Source organism: Stegastes partitus, unplaced genomic scaffold (genome assembly GCF_000690725.1).
Source record: "Stegastes partitus isolate 25-593 unplaced genomic scaffold, Stegastes_partitus-1.0.2 Scaffold42, whole genome shotgun sequence".
NCBI classification, from domain to species: domain Eukaryota; kingdom Metazoa; phylum Chordata; class Actinopteri; family Pomacentridae; genus Stegastes; species Stegastes partitus.
In genome coordinates this window covers 557,753-575,413 of record NW_007577773.1, presented here as the reverse complement: position 1 = coordinate 575,413, position 17,661 = coordinate 557,753, and the positions used below count along the sequence as shown (strand labels likewise).

Genomic DNA, 17,661 nt, shown 5'->3' with positions numbered 1-17,661 from the left:
GTGAGAAAGAGATCATTTTAACATCTTAATCACACTCCATCATTCAAGGCCGAAACCTACGCACCTCGAAAGCTGGTATTTTCAACATTAAGCTCGTTGTTCATGAGCACATTCTGATTGTTTTTAAAGGACGCTTTCACACTTGGGCTAATTTGAGTTCTTCCCGAGCCGAGTCATTGGCACCGAGCGTCCAGCACATCTGGTGAAGTGTGAAAGCAGTTGTTGAATCTGAGCGCTGTCCAGGAAAATGGACAATTCAGCAAAAAACACTTGAGACAATTAAATCCAACGTAGCTCGTAGTGGAAAAACAGCGAAACCTAATGTAAGAGTCAACGCTGCTGGTGCTGCTCTCACAAACTGTTTCTCTGCCTCAAAACTTCAAAAACGCCTCCTTCAAGGATCCAGGAGGTCAGTGCATACAGTATATCTATAATGCATATGGGTGATGAGTGGTGGTAGTGGGCCCGAGGGAATTAAAAACATGACCTTGCACCAGAGCCGAGGAGAAAAACGCAGCGAGAGAGAGAGAGCGATAAGGATGAGGTCAGATGTACAACAGCTCATCTGCTCCCTCTGTCTCTCGTCTCCCTCCTAGACTCAGTCCTAGTCTTTACCTTGGCTAAGCGGGCTATCTTCCCATCAGCTGTCAACACAGAAGATATGAGACAGACAGGAACCCGAGCAAAGAAGCACTGACATCCAGCGGTATGTCAGTGAGACTTTGGCATCGGGGTTATACTGAATGTGTACTGATAACAACTCCCTCCCTCCTGGCTCATCTTTCAACACCACCGGTCACTGCTCTTTCTTACTTTCCATTCACGATCGAGTCCGTCTTTGCTTCGATTCCCTTTTTTCCATGTCTGACCTTCTGCTCCTTCTGTTTTCTCTATACATCAAGACAGCTGCATCCCTCTCCTTCTGCACTTCAATTTTTCTTACACTGTTTACTAAATATACTGCAAGCAGCTAAGACGCCTCAGACAAACTTGAGATTTTCAGGCAACGTGACGCCGGAGCAGCGCAAATTCTATTCCAGCTTTAGGCGCATTATTTATTCACTGCAGTTATTTTTAAACCTGATTTGCACCACAGTTAACTAACTGAAGACGCTTCTGATGACTGATTAAGCCGTTTTTCAAGCAAACACTTGACGGCTCCAGCTTGTCAAATGAAAAGATTTGTTGCTTTTTCTCGTCTTACATTAAACTGAATTGAATGTTTTTTTGTTTTTAGACTGTTGGTCAGACAGAATAAGACATCTGAAGTCATTTTAGACTCTATTAGTCAATCAAGAAAATACAATCCATGATAAAAAATAATCTGACTTGCGACTTGATTTGCTTGATTTTGCACAAATAGTGATAAAACATAAGACAATGAAATTCAGAAGTCCATAATAAAAGTAATAAATAGGTCAGATGCCAGTTAATTATATGAAACTACATAAAAACTACACAAAAGCAAGTCTGAAAAGATCAGTTTTAAGGGTTTTTTTTGAAGCTCTGACCTCCTCTGGAAGGCAATAACACAAAATGCATCACCTTGGGAGCAAAATATGAAAATATTGGAACCAATGTCTGTAAGTTTTCTCGTGGAAATCCCAAACATGATGAAGCATCTTGTGTATGTTCACATGTTTTAAATACCCTCCCACCTGGCTATCTGACTTTTCTAAATTCGCCCCTACAGCTGGCACCTTCACCTCGGTTAGTCCGTTGTCCTGAAACAGCCTCTCTTTTATATCCTGTCCTATTTTGACGCTACAACTTTGCTCCCTCCGCTCTGTGCAGCCGGGACACGGACACTTACGTAATAAATGGGAGTGTGGCTCGTCTGTCACACTCCCACGTTTCCTAAGTTTCTGTTTTTTTGCACTGCAGGATAAAACTGGTGGCTCAATTAAGTTCAACAAGTTCAACAATGTTCCCTTCGCAGGATGTGTTTTGTTTTCTTTTGAGCATGTGTGTGTTCTTTTTGGTGCATTTCTGCTATTAAATGTCCTGTGAATGCACTAAAAAAGTGGGATTTTTCACGTCTTTCTCCTCCGAGCGCGGACCTGGCTGCCAGCTGAGCCGAGTCAAAACATTTCCTGCGCTTCCTATACGCGGGAAAAACACAACAAGCACCCTTATTAATAAAGGGCTAACAACAGCTCTGCATCTAGCTGCGTTAGTTCGGTGTTTAATCCACCGACTGATACCCCTTGAGCTTCTATCCCCGTGATTACATTTCTTTTCCCCAAAAAATGCGCCCACACACATAATTCCTGAAAAAAAAAAAAAAAGAAGAAGGAAATAAATAAATAAATAAATAAAATCTCTCCCTCAGCCAGCGATTTCCCATAACCGTTCTCCAATTGGGTTTTAATTCAGGCAGATAAAGAGAGCTGTGGTATTAGGGTTGCCAATCTGCCATTGTAGGTCTCAGCAGGGGGGGGAGCTCAGCTGACAGAGTCCCAGTAAGGCCTCACCAAGAGGGGGGATGACAGCGACGGGCTGGGAGGTAGATTCAGACTGTTTATGTCTCTCTTTCTCCCATTCAGTCCTTATGCTTTTCTCTCTCTCTGTCGCTCTCTTTTTCTCTCTCTTCCGCTGTTTTTTTGGAGAAGGAGAAGCAACCGGAGCAGAACATTAACTCTCTGTGTGATGTTCTTTTTCCACATGACTACGACGCCAGCTATGTAGCTATGTGGTCATATTGTATGCGGATGGTCTTGTTTGGGCAAATCTCCCAGAACATAAAGATTCTCAGAGAAAAAAAATGTGTGCATGTGTGTGTGTGTGTGTGTGTATGTTTATTCTTGTTGGAGTTGAGTTGCCAGTGTCGGATTACAGCGGGATGAAAAGGACTCTGTCCTAATCCTCCCCGGAGAGGGAAGGAAAGGAGAAAATTAGACGAGGAGAGGAGACAAGGAGGGAAGGGGAAAAGGAAACGCAAAGCACTTATTGGGATAGTAGAAGGAAGAGAACGCAAATAAAAGTGGACAATACAGACAAGGAAATGAGTAAAGTCAACCGCCTGGCAGAGCATAAGATCAGGTATTTGGAATTTCTGGATTATCAGTACAGTGTTTTTTAAGACTGATTCCAGATAAAAATTGGTGATCTCGAGCAGATAATATCCTATCAACACTGAAGGACAAATGTTGAAAAGCTCTCTTTTAATTAAACATACGCACAACATAAATGTGACGGATTGTGTTGGAATTGGTGTTATTCTAGTCGAAATATCTGATAATCAGTCTCCTTGCTTCCTAACAATTGGCACTGACCGCACAAGAAACATATCGGTTAACCTCTAAACAAGGTAGGACAAAAAGACTTAGGGGAAGGGCAAGCCGAACAATTAAAGAAAGTAAAAGGAATAGAAAAGAAAGGATTAGTTTCTTCATCTTGCAGTTTTCATTTCAACCCGTCAGACTGGAAAGTGAAACATGTTTTACGAGCGGTGTTGAGAAAAGCCCGACAAGCTCTGGCAGCAGTCTGCACTACCTGCAAGCAGCATAAAATAAACATGCTTGCAAGATTAGATAAGAGTGTGTGTAAAGCAAATCAGTCAGCGAGAGCCGAACAGATGAAAAGGGGAGGGAGGAAAGAGAAATTATTGAAGCATCTAACAAATGAGTGACAGCTGACTGCAGTCAATGTTAATACAATAAAAGGCTGATGCAGGTTTAATTAGGGGCTCAGACCTCGTTGTCGTTCGCAGGCTCTGTCTGTCAGTGGTTCTAGATTGCCGGGCGCACAAAAACAAAGCTGACAGCTACAAATAAGCAAATTAGGGCCCGTCTTACTGGAAGGCACAGACGGGAGTTCGCCACTTATCACCTCTGTACTCCATTCAAGCATCTCCTATTTCTAAACAACGCCTCCCCTCTTGCCTTTCTTGCTCTTTTGTTCTGCCGTTGGGTGTGATTACACAGAGGAAATTTGCCAATTGGTGCTCTGGCTGTTGCTGGCTCGGGTGTTTAGAATATGACAATCGGATAATTCAGATGAGAAAACGGACGACGAGATAGACGGAGACGTGACAACAGCTAACGGTGTTTCTTCATACGCCAAGAAGCGACGTGTTTACATTTTTCTGACAGGTGAGCTGCCGCAGTCGTGATTAATGGCTGCCCTTTCCAGAAAAAAAATGACTCCATCTGTCATTTTGTTTAACGGCACAGTTGGAAACAGTACAAAGCTGTGCTGGTTTGCTCGGAATAAAAGGAATGTTGAAAGTGGCGTGATTTTACCGTGGAAGACGGGATTTGGTGCAGGTATGAAGCAGGCAGCAGGATTTGCTGCAAACAACTCGTCTGTACAAGTTGCAAATGTTTTAATGTAGATTAAAGTAATGCTGCAAACTGTCCTTCACAGCCTCATACTAAAGTCAACTAATTTTTTACTACATTACTCAGCTCTACCTGCCTATAGCTTGATTTTGTCTTTTGTTACGGCGATGGTACATCGAAAAAAGTCATATGGAGTCATTTTTGTAGTTTCTTTTGGACGTTCTAGTCTCTTTGTGAGTAGGAGAGAAAACGTAGGGAACCAATTGGAGGGTTATTTGTCAACGAAACAAGAGTTTGTGGTTAAAAGCAACAGGTTTAGAGGGCCTCTATAAGAGATTTTCCATCTCTTTTCAATTCTTGTGCGAGTCAAGTGAGACATAAGATCAGACGCTTTGATCTGGCAGAGATGATTCAGTGTTCCTCCCAAACCAATGATTCCCAATTAGGCCAAGGCCCCTCACGAAACATTAAATTAGAGGCCTTAAAAAAAATCGTTTCTAAAACAGATTTTTATTCCACAGCTTGTAACTTTCCTCTTTTCACAGCAGTTCCATTCAATATTTTTATTCAGTTTAAATATTGGCTATTTTTATGTTTTATGTAAGTGCATAATATATATGCACAGAAAACTTGGATGTAAACATTATTAAAGCACTGCACACAACATTTCCTGCAAAACACCCGATCAGGTCACCCAGATGTACCAATCGAGAAGGGACAAACACGTCGCTCAGTTTCAACAGCTGATGCACATGTGGAACTCGACAACCCAAAAAAGATCAGGAGCCGCTGCTCCCACATAAAGACTCATAAAGACTACAAATGACTCAGCTGGCTGCAGAGCTCACACCAGTGGTTCGCCTTCCCTTAACCAGCCCATGAGGTTGTGTTGCCTCTGCCACCGGCGAGGGATGATGCATTATAGATGCTAAGTGCACCGCTACACCCCCACGATAGTCTGAACCATCCTGCGAGCAGATGAACCAGATGAGAAGCGTCGTCCCCTTCCTCCAGCGTCGTCGTCCCACGTGTGATGTCTGCAGGTTCGTTGGTTTGCCCTCTCTCGGCGTCTCTTTATTTCTCTGTTTTGTCTTCCTTCTTTTAAAAACACATTTACAATCACAACCACGTGCCTCTGCACAGGCAGACAGATGCTCTTTTTTTTTTCTCTCTCTCTCTCTCCGTGGCTAACTCTCCTCTTCTATTATTCATCTACTAGTGCCACAGTGGAGATTTTGTAGAATGCAAGGGCGTGGGATGCAGCAAAAACAGAAAGGCATGAATCTCAGTAAATCACACACTTTATGTCCAGTTGCTGTGTTGCTGTTAAATCTCATAACTCATGATCAGTGGAATTGACTGTCAAACAATCACGATGCTTCAATGTAAGTTTGGGCTCACAAAAGGATGCAGTGCCAGTTTTAGTATAACACCCCTATAGCTTGTGTCCAATCCCACATTCTCCTGAGACTCTTGTTAGATCTTCCACTACAGCGACAACGCAAACAAAAAAATTTAAAAAAAACGCAGATGTGCTATATGCAGATCCTCACACAGACGCGTCTTCTATACCACCCTGCTGGCAAAGGCTCAGCTGAGGGATGATGGCGTGGACGAGACGGGAGCCAGGAAAAAGAGACGGTAATTTCATGGATTGACTTTGGCGTAAATGAAGCAGCCGTGAGTCACTTGCACCTACACCGCAGCACGTTAGCAAAACTGCAGCTCCTCAGAGAAAAAAAAAAAAAAAGTACTGGATGAAACCACGACCTGTCAACAATAACACAACCCCCCTCCCCCCTTTCCCCATTTAAAAAATTTTCTTTTCCTTCTGTTGATTTGAGGCAACATTTTATTTATTTATTTATTTATTATTATTCACAGGGACGTTTTAGGAGAGGCAGGTGAGTCACTTTTTTGAAGTGAACGGAGCGGCAGAGCACAGCCGGGATGAAACGCTAGTCATTAGCATTTCTCCGGATGTGTTCAGAGGAAGCAGAGAGGAGAGGGGGGAAAAAAGAAAGAAAAAAAAAAAAGACTCAACAAAAAACCCAAGAGATTCACTGGGTTGCGTAAAAAAAAAAAAAAAACTGAGCCCAAAATAACACAAGAGTCGGTATAACAGCTTCATTTTTAGAGTTTATACCACTGATGTCTATATCACCATGACGACAGCAGGCGGATATTTTACTCAATCCTCTACGAAACCCTGCGTGATTCGTTGTGCGTTCGAACAATTAAGACCATTATTCGTCAGACTTTTGTTTTCGGCGTCGCACTCTCTATCTGCAGAGTCAACATGTTTGGTGCATGTGTGTGTGTGTGTGTTGCTCATTAATTGGCGAATGTCTGTCTACTGTTTTTTCACTATATAAACAGACTAATCTGGTCCCTTCAGTTAAGGTCCAAAGTGTAAATATCTGAGTCCGATGTGTTTACTCTGCATATAGGGGAGAGGTGGTGGGAGTGTGTGTGTGTTTATGGTGGGTGGAAGATGGTGCAGGGAGCAGGCCTGTAATTGGCTGACAACAGGTGATGTGAAACATGTTGAGTGTCGGCCAGATTTAGCTCTGAAGTGCACTTTTACAAAAAAAAAAAAAAGAGAACTAAAATGTTGTATCTTTCAAACAACTTCCTACGAAATGTCAGAATAATGGACTTAAAAAAAATTGCAATTTTCCACAGCTCAAAACATGTTTTGTTCCAACTAGCCAGCACACCAAAGCTGAAAGAATTTCAATTTGCAATGTAGTAAGAGACAAAGTCATCACATTTGAGAAGCTGCAATGAAAAGCAGTATTTTTATGCACATTTCAAAGTGTCACATTAGACAAAGCTAATGGAAATAGCAAAAATCGCTCACTTGAGTTTTTTTTAATTTCGAAAAAGAGCGAATGCACATAAGAGGAGGTAGAAACACCTTTTTTGAATAATAAGCGACTGATGAGCTGCTTCTTTCATTGTCTTCATGTTTAGATGGTGTGTAACATGCGCAATGTCAGCTGACATGAAAGAATAATTCTGGATGTAACACAATTCCTGGAGCCTGCTTTTCTCTCACATATGGCCAAAGTTGAGTTTGTTTCATCTTCTTTGAGGACTTTTAGTAGGTGACAAACAGCTGGTTTTGTTTCTTCTACTCTATTTATTACAGTCATGTGTAACATAGGGCATGCCGGCACCTTCTGACAACATGACACAGCTGAGCTTTTCTTTGAAACACGGTTTAATTCAAATCAAATTCTCTTGACGATTATATGACAACACGGCTATTGAGTGTTTGACATTTCTGCTTAATGGATGACTTTAACCTATTATCAGAATTACTGATGATTAGATTCTTTGTCATTTTAGAAATTAATATTACACGATAGCAAAAGTTTCATGAACCACAAGTGTGACGGACATGGTGGCCTGGGTTTCAATTTGTCAAGTAGGAAGTATTTTTTTCAGCCTAATAAATCACAAAGTGGAAAATTCAAGTTGGACAAAAGTCTTATTTCCCTTGTTAGGAACCTCTTCTACTCCAGCTGACCACAGTATTATGCGTTACTGAGTTCTTTCCGGTTTCACGATGAGCATTTGATGGTTCAGTGGATGGAGGCAATACAACAAATGAGTTATTAAAAAAATAACTCCTATGTAGCTCTTATGTATCCTACTGGAAAGCTATTTTGGTTCACTGCATGCACAGATAGCCTGGGTGGTATTTCTATCAATCAGTGAGATGAAGACAGCTGCACCGAACAGAAATCAGAGTAGTTGCGGCGTGAACCCACGGAGACCTGAAGAGCTGACGTGTCACTTCTGGTGTGAATTATGGTCAGCGGTGACTTAAAAGTGATTTTTTTTTTCCTCTGTTACCATCATACTTTGTCAGATTGTGTCATTTATTACTACTGGACAACAACGCAAGTGTGTTTTTAAAAGAATATGCAAAAAAAGGGACCAATCAGAGCAAAATTATGCAAAAATTAAATAGAAAATAAACAGTTGCATAGAAGCATGAGATCAGCATCTATGCCACTTGGAACGGAGCAAAGGATTTTACAGCCTTATTAAATGTTCAAAAGATGCCTGACGAAAACAGGGTTTTGTTCTTAGTTGTTTGTTCCCTGTGGTCTTTGTGCAATTTAAGATATAATACAGGAGAAAATAACACACTATATTTACAAGGTTTTTTTTCCTTCTCTGTTATTACTTTTAATCCTACATCCTCATTACAGTAAGCGACGATTGAGGAAGGTGCGAAAAGCCATGTAGTGATTAGGGCTTTAGCTTTAACGGCGCTTCCAGTCGAGACGAGATACGATCAGACAGAGCAGCTGCAACTGTGGCTGTGTCTTTGTGACAGCTCTAATCAAAAGTATCCAAACCCCCTTTATATCGTCTGTTCAAGCCCCTATCTGTTGGCATTCGTGAACCGACTTGTAGATTAAAAGAGAGAATGTAAGAGCAACAGAAAAAGGCCCTTAATGTGGGATAAGTGGCAGAAAAGAACCAAAACAGGCCACCCATAATTTCACAGTAGGTGGGCTGCTAACAGCCATCATTTGATACAGCGTGTTGATATAACCCGATTCTTTTTGCCTGCTGAAACAACTGCCCTCATTACACATTTAATTCTTCCCCTCCCACCTCCCTTTTACTCTTTTTTGCCTCTCATGGGCTTTATTTTCCTCTCATTTCAATTCATTTCCCTGATAGCATGTGGATGAAAGCGCCAGCTCCCGGGGCATGCCGGTGCCCTCGGTGACTCTTAAGTGTCTGAAGAGGCCATGGAGCCGCGGCTAGCCGTGGCTAGGTGCCAGCTAAGCCACAGATTACTGGCGCTATTGCTAACCGTGCCCCGACTGCCAACACTCTGATCTGCTGATATGGCCTAATTGTTCTCTTTAGCTCAGAGGTGATATACCATCTCTCCCCGGGAGCTCGGAGCCAGAGCACCAGCCGGCTCGCGAACAGAGCTGCGCTAGGCGAGGCTGAGCAAATGTGGTGGCAGCCTGAAAACACTTCAGCTTAACTTATAGACACGCTTGATCTTTCAGGTTAGAGATGAGCCAAAGGAAGTGTGACCAGCATCTAAGAGAGCAACTCTAGAAAATAAAAAGGAAACCGCCAAAGACATATTTATTTCAACATTAGCTGTATTGTGTTTGGAAACCTGGTGCTTGAAAACTTTGAAATATATACATCAACGTATGGTACGGTTAGATTGTCTGTTTCTCAAGAGTAATGGGACTTGATCCAAAAATGGAGACAGTCTTGAATGTCAAAAGGTTACTTTGGATTGTTCTTATTAAATGATTGCTGGATTCTGAATTGTACTTTAGCAGCAGTATCACATCAGTGAGTGGCTGCAAAACTGAAATTTGCAGAGTACAATTTGGTCGTGAATAATTGAGCCAAACTTTCAATTTAATAGTTTTTGGATATTTCAAATTAAGCAGCTTAAAAGAAGTCAGATTGCTTGAGCAAAAGCTAATATCATGGATTGTATTTTAGTGATCATGGATTTTATTGTAGTGAAAACGCCACCAAAGCCGACCCTAAACGGCCTCAGTGGTGATAAGTGGTGGTCTAAACAACAAGTTCCACCTACAGTAACCTGCTTTATTTGCACAACAGAACATGCAGCTCTGCTCTCAAAGGGAAGCGAGCTGGTACATCAACTGATATATCAGAAACAGGCGAGAGAGCAACACACGGAGAGGAAGGCACAGGATACAAAGAGCCTGAGAGCAACAGGGCTACTGAGTGAGAGATGAACAATGCGACTGAATGACAGTCAGCATGGTGAACGTCTCGCACTGGCTGCGGTCAGCGGCTTATGTCATGAGCAGCGGCTGACAATACCGGTTGATCAAAGACATGGCATGGAGCAATAATTACCACTGCAGCCCGCGGAGCAGCTGTCAGGAGGAGAAGATTACACTGGAACTGATGCTCTTCTGTCCCATTTTAGGATTCATTACCTCTTCGGCAACACGGCAGCTTAGCGAGTAGCAGGAGACCAATGAGTTCGCAAACTCCAATATGGCAAAGATCAACAGGCTTTAGGGAGATTTTTTCTAGTTTGTTACTGATGATGATGAGGAAGCTGCAGCTTTGGGTCTCCTACTATTAGGTAAATGAGTTGGTTTTATTTCTACTTTGTAGATTCAGATTTTCTTTTAAAAATCTTGTATTCATGCTCCTGAAAGCCCTCTGAGCTGTCATGGCCAAGACTGCTGGATGAATACAAGGTACTGGGGGTATGCAAGGCAGCCAGGAAGCTCTGATTCATCAGACTTCCTCCTTTGTTGAGCCCTGAGATGAAAATCACAACACAGGCCCTTATCTGGGCTGCTCACTGCCAAAACACACTTGAAGGCACATGGCCGAGCATATACATACACACACGAACCCAGAGAGATAATAACCTCGTGCAAAATACAAGAGTGCGCTTGGTTTTACAACAGCAGGCAGAAGGAATCTGATAACTACTTCTCATTACTTTCATACTTCCGTCAATTACGTTATCATAACCTTGACAGAAACTAAACCGGGCACAGTGATGCATTACCTATTTTAGGTAGGTAACAAGTTTCTGCAAAGATGCCCTTCTGTGCTGAAAATGAAAGGAAACGAGGCTTCTCAAAAGGTAGCGGAAAAAACATAAAAACACTGAGGCAAGCTTTGGAATTGTAGCGTGCACATTAATGGGCCAACACATGATATCTTTAGCAGATGTAATCATGAAAAGCTCGGCCTATAAACTGTTCCATCTTTAAAAAACCCACTGGAAATGCAACATAGAAATTGAATGCAGGCAGCAGAAATATTTCAACATCTTGTCACCATTAGTTGCTATTACAGCAGTATAATAGAACCAAAAATCATTGTCTGCCATGTATAATTAAATAGGCGACCACACAAACAAAACGTAGCAGGGGTCAGCAAGGTCAGTGTTGCAGAACTGCTGCAAGCCATACTGCAAAAAAAAACCTCAGAATTTCATCTAATCAAATCAAGGACAGTGTAAACAACTAACTGCATCTGACCAACTAATCAACTCCTACTTTCATCCAGAATCTTTAATCAGTCTTACTGTCATTAATTAAGACGAAGCATGTTCCTAATTAACTGATTGGTTGTGCTGCAATCTGGATGTGATCAAGCATTTCAGTATCATGCATTTGGGCTTAATATATTCCAATAACTTTGAGAGGCCTTCGCCTCAATGCCGTGAGGAGCAGCGTTTGTTTTTAAGAGTAAGCGGGATCACAGGGTCTAAACTATGTCATATTAATTAGCAATGCTAGCAGGAATAGCCTTCTTTCCTTGCACGTTAACATCCATATGAATAAGATTGGTTATATGTCAGTTCTTTATTATTTACAAAGTCAAAATACTTAAACCAAAGGAACTGCTTGCACATTTATTTCATGAGACAGGTGTGCAGGAAAGGGATGATCATATCTAGATCTAATCAGACTGTCTAGCTTGCAAGTGTGTCTGAGTTTGATTAAACTTGTAGATCAACATACTGCAAAACCACACTGGTTTTACGAGATGTTATCCGTCAAACACTTATTTGGTTGGTTAACAACACGCATGGCGAGAGGGGAGTGTCCATCTGATACACAACAGCCTAAATGCAACAGTTAACTTGTGTCGTGCTTTCAAAAAATATATCTAAATTGGCTTAAAAACTCGTATTTCTGGTGCCGATGAGCAAGGATGGCACAATTTAGTTGTTTAGTCGACCAATCGTGCACAGAGTCACAAGTAAGCTATCATGGTTGAGGATTAAAAAAAAGGTTGTTAATTAATGTTAGGAAGGAAAATAAATGCAGCTGAGGAAGATGAAAAAAAACAGAACGCTGCTGATGTAGAGAACTGGGAGAGAGATTAATCCACAAGTTGTTATGACTGTGTTATGACTCAGCAGTCATAAAGCCATCAGTCTGGGGAGATTAATTATGCCAATTAAGAAGACGGAAAAAACAAACCGTCCCTACCCTTTGGTGACATCAGGATGAGGAATTTGTCACTTGATGACTTGTTCAGAGTCGCTGGGTGATTGACGGCTCCCATTTGCATCGAGGAAGCACCGAAACACATCAAAAGCTAAGCGCTGTGTGTCTACTGGGTGCGTTTGATCCTGTGCAACACCTGGATTGGGACCAAGGCAGATGTTGGCTAACACGCCGCCTCGTGTCCACCCCCTTCCCCCCTTGGCTGGGTTTGGAGAGGCAGCATCCAGCCCATAAAAGTGGATCCTCAAACCTGGTCATGTTTACATGTGATTTAGGATAATGCATCCTTTTAATTTGTGACAGTTAAAACTAAAAAGAGGCTGGTTCACTTTTAACTTCTTGGGGCACAGACGGAATATCAGAGCCTTGTTTCAACAGAAAGCTTGAATTTATTGACTCTATTACAAGCCTTTGAGACGTTCTCCACCCCCCCTTTTCTTTCATTTTTTTTTCTCCCTGTGATTATTATTCTTTTGTTGTAGGCTGTGAGGTACTGGTCTGTTTGTAATGAAATCCAAATGGAGAAGGTTCTGGCTCCTGGCCTCGAGCTGGAACTGCCCCCCCTCTTCTCTAGCTCCCTTTTGGGTAACAAGCTGGAGATAAAGGGGAAAGGGGAGGATGGGCAGAGATAGATTGATCGATAGATGAACAAGCAGAAGGAGAGATAGAGATAAGAGAGATTCAAACGGAGTTGGGGGGGTGGAGAAGAAGGAAGAGAAAGTGCGAGAAAGTCTCCCAGAGAAAGCTGGAGACCCTGGGGGCCGGTCGGAGGGGATGAGATGGGGGTGCGGCGGTGGCGGCGGCGCTGGGAAACTATGTGTGTACGTGCTGCAGGAAGAGGCCTCGCGAGCCGGGTGGGAACACACGCGCTTCAAGCAGAGCGCGGGTTGTGCGTCCTGACGAATGTGTGTGCGCTCGCGATTGTCACGGGAGGAGTGTACTTTGGATCGGTGCATCGACTCACAGCAAACAAATAACAGAAAATCCTGCAGGGGCGGAGGGTCGGAGGCACGCTGTATCCAAGACAAATAAACAAAAATCATGAAAATATAGTTGCACTGACTGATGAGGCCCGGCCTCACCGCCCCCACGCCTCCCTACGCCCCTTCCCTCCAGCTCGATCGCACACAGACAGTCTGTCCAGTACACACAAAATCAATTACCTTTTGGCCCATTATTAACAAAATAAGTCCCATGGACAACTCAAACAGCTTGTGTCAACAGCGTAACCTCATTCCCCAGAATGCTCCATTTCAAACACATATTTCATTCAGCTGGCAGGTTTAAAAAGAGCTCCTTAGTAACACCGCTGAGTCCTAAAATTCACATTTCCTTCAAACAAGTGAAAATGTTTAAACTTTTCTCGATGTCAAACTTGCAATCGAGGCATATTGCTGCGCAATTCTGGAAACGTCTTGAAAGACATTCCTTTCAGGGCAGCTGCAGCTATTTATGTTTTTGATTAATAAACTGTTAAGTCTGTGAAACGGCACTGAACAAATAATCGATTTCGGCTTCAAATCGCAACAGAAAACAATGCAATTAGCAAATCACAAAGGCTGCAATTTAGGATGTAGAAGTTGTTGCTATTTAATAACGCTGTAATTCACTTTTATTTAATCTGAGTAGCTGGAAACTTTCGCTGTTTGCTTGTGTTTGCCAATTAATCAAAGCATGCTACGTGCTACAGGCTCCGCACAGTTTCGTATTTAATAACAACCAATTGTGCAATATGTCTGACTATCTCGTGGTAAATGCTCCATCACATGTTTCAGATCTATTACACAGTGACTATTGAACTGAAACTTGACCTTTAAATTTTATATCGCAAATCTAATCACAATATCGGTCACAAATATTGCAATTACATCATTTCCCCAAACTGTTTAGCCCTCTGGTGAAAAACACTCATCCAGACTGATGACACTTTCTGTTTTGTTCAACAAGTAGCCCAAAAGCAAAAGTGAGCTGGAAAAAAAAGGCCTTTTCCAATCCCATCTACATAACAAAACAAAGGAAAAAATATGTAAATTCTCAGGCTTGAGAAGCTGGGGAAAGATATTATTTGGTATCATATGTGACCACCAGTTTTCAACAATTAAAAATCATCCTGTTTCTATTACAAATCAACAGGTTTCAATAACTATCTGGAAGCAAGAGCACCGAGGAAGCACCTGATAATAGAAATTCATGAGTCAAACTGATTTGCACTGACAACACGGTAAAATGATTTAACTGCTCAGGTTTGTTTCAGGTGAATTTTCTTTCTTGCACTGCAGATCTGTGTTACCGTCATCTATTGCATGAGTCAATCCTGCCAGAGAGGAGTGTTCACATCTGATTTAAAGTGTCTGAGCCTGCAGAGATGGTTTTCAGGAAAGAACTTAGATCAAACAAGGACATGGTTCTCCGCTGAATTACCAGCATGGGCCATTCTTCGGGGGGTCGGAGGCGGTTCGAGGGGAAAAAAAAACAAAACAAAACACAAAGGTGGTCAACTGAAGCATCGCGAGTGTCAGTAAGTGGAGCTGGCAACCATGTGGATGAGAGCCTATGGATGTATGTCTCTTTATGTCTCCCTTGTGCCCGTGCTCTCACATTTCATTTTTTTTCCCATCCTCCCCCTCCTCTGTTCATGTTTCCTTCAATTTCTATCCACATCTTTCCCTCTGCCTTCTCTGCTCATCAGAGGGACTCCCCAGAGGTGGAGGATAATCCCAGTTCGGAGCAGCGAGTCTTTCATGTCCTGGGAAGAGACGCTGGCGAGAGCACTGCCAGCTCCCCTTCCTCTCTACAGATACCTGCATCGGCTTCCCAGCTCTGCCGTCGCCTCCCTCCCCTTTGTCTTTCTTACTCTGTTTGTGTTTTCACACATGTTTATGTTCTCTTTCATTATGAGGCCCGTTGCTTTTGCTGGGGACGTGACTAACACCGCTAGCTCGTGTTTAGACAGCGCACAACACAACACAAACACTGGGGAGTCGCATCCATCTCCAGGTGTTGGGAGTTAAAGCTCTGCTCTTATTGCGTATGCTCCGGATGCTTCTGGAGGGGCCCTGGAAGGAAGGTTGTTCCTCAGGAGTGGGATGCAGAGCCCCCCAAAGCAGAGCAGTCACACTGGGGAAGGTTTTTGACTCGAGAGCGCGCAGTGTCGTGCTCATAAAAACAATGAGCTAATATTTACTATGTAATGTTATCGACTCCAGCAGCTGGAGGTTGAGGTGAGCAGCCCGGCCCTGCTCTTTGAAGGTCCAACCCAGCTTGTTTTTAAACGTTCTGAGAATATTTACCATTCAAACTTGTAGTAATGTTTTCAAAGGGAAGTTTTTATTAAATTCCCATAATGTTCTTCTTAAAGGTAGGAAAACATTCTGCACAGACATTCTTAACATGCTTCGTGATAACGCTGCTAGAACATTATGCTCTAACATTCTTAGAACATTTTCCGCAGGAGGTTATATTAAGTTTCAAAGAGTGTTCCACTTATAAATAGGAGAGCGTTCTTTAAAAACATTCTAATAATGTTACAACATAACACCCAACGTTCTTATAAAGTCGCGGTTAAAAGTTTGTTAAATGTACCGAGAGGGTTGTTATTTCAGACGAGGATAACATGCTTTAAAAGCATTCGAAAAATGTTTTATGGTCACATTATTAGACTGTTGTTCTTCCTCCTTCTCAAGCTCTTCATATATTCAGTGCTACATGTATACTTATTGAAAGGGACACACTTGTGGAGCAGATGTTTGAGGAACAACCCTTGTGTTTATTAAGAATTTGTTTAAATGTGGTACAGGTACAAAAACGGACTCCTGCACACAGTCTAACTTGCAAACATAAACGTATAACCTAAACGTTTCAGTCCGAAACCTTTTGTTAGACAGTGTGTATGAGTCTGTTGGATGTGCTCGCCCCTCTCGATGCACCTGCCTCATGCAAAGAGTCCCCTTTGGTTTAAATAGGGCACACAAATGCATTTCTTGTACATGAACAACTGGTGTGTAGTAGTATAATGTAACTAGAATACTAACTTCTTCATGTTGTGTAGCATATCGTGAAATCAAACTTTCTGGAGACAGGGTATGTGTTCCAGTATCCATACGAACTTGCTATACAGTACACCAGAGACAGATTCAGTATGGCTCAATATACAGTATTTCAAATGTAGTATGACAAAAATACCCGGATGTCCTACTACATGCAGTATGCAAGCCAGCATACCTTACCTGAGCATAAACAATTTTAAAATGCCAAATGTGCACAGACTAATGACAGCTCATTTCACACTAAAGACTGAATTTTAAAGTGCATTATTATGTAAAAGCAGCACATCCCAGTTGCATGCACGCTGCACGAAACAGTACGTATGCGATCTGGAACGCAGAGATGGGGGACGCGCACAAGCTACCACCTGGCGGGGTGGATGCGGCGGTTTTTGTAGGAGTCTTGATTACAGGATGGGATTCAGGCGGGGCTCTGCTCTGACTCCAACACACCTGTCTCACAGACGCAGCAAAGGAAAGAGAGAGTCCGCATGCTTGGTGGAAGCAGAGGCAGAGATGGAGGGCGTGACAGACTTTTACTGCTCTTCTAAAATGTAGGCTGCGAGACCTTTTCTGTTAATGAACAAAACCTGAAATGTTCTTCAGGGTAATAAAAACAGGATTTTACAATCAGTGGTTCTTGTAAATAGAACTGTGTATATGTGCCTGCCTGTGGGTTTATATTCATCTGCTTTTGTTGTTATACGTCATTCAGGGAAAATTTAGACTGCTGAGGATTGGTATCAGGGCCAGTTTGAGCAAAAGGATCTGCATCAACTAAAATAAAGCTGATTAAAATTCACTCCCTTCTTTACTTAACTATACTGCTTTTAGTCCACCTTCAGCCAGCCAGTGTTGTAGTGCTGCTCTACTCTGAGTGGGTGAAAAAAGATTTTCTCAAGCCGATAATTGACTCCGGTTCTAACATCGAGGTCGGTGTCACATAATACATGAATTTGCTAAACTCCAGCGCTGAGTTTAATTAGTACTTTCTCCACTGCTCGCTGCAAGCTGGTGATTGTTAGTGGAGGAAGAACCTCTGTTTCGTTGCAAATCTGTACAATCATTAGTGTTTCTTTAGGTTCAGAAGATGTTTCCTCTCCAGCAGACCACAACCGAGTCAATCTTTATTTTATAATTCACGAAGCCACAATTGTGTAGCTTCAAAAAAAAAGAAAGAAAAAGGCATCTATCAAGAATTTACTGTGCATTTTAACTATATTAAGGTACGTGGGCCTACATGAGCTTGATTTTAACATTTCTTGCTGAAATGCAAACCTTTTCTGAAACAAATAAATCATCCTTTATTGGTGT

The 17,661-nt window shown here is 42.2% G+C and overlaps 1 protein-coding gene across 4 annotated transcripts in view; it reads right to left on the bottom strand.

Annotated features, from left to right (window-relative positions):
- rxraa (retinoid X receptor, alpha a) overlaps positions 1-17,661 on the bottom strand; it is a 112,731-nt gene that overhangs the window by 47,267 nt on the left and 47,803 nt on the right. The gene's annotated exons all lie outside the window — the stretch shown is intronic.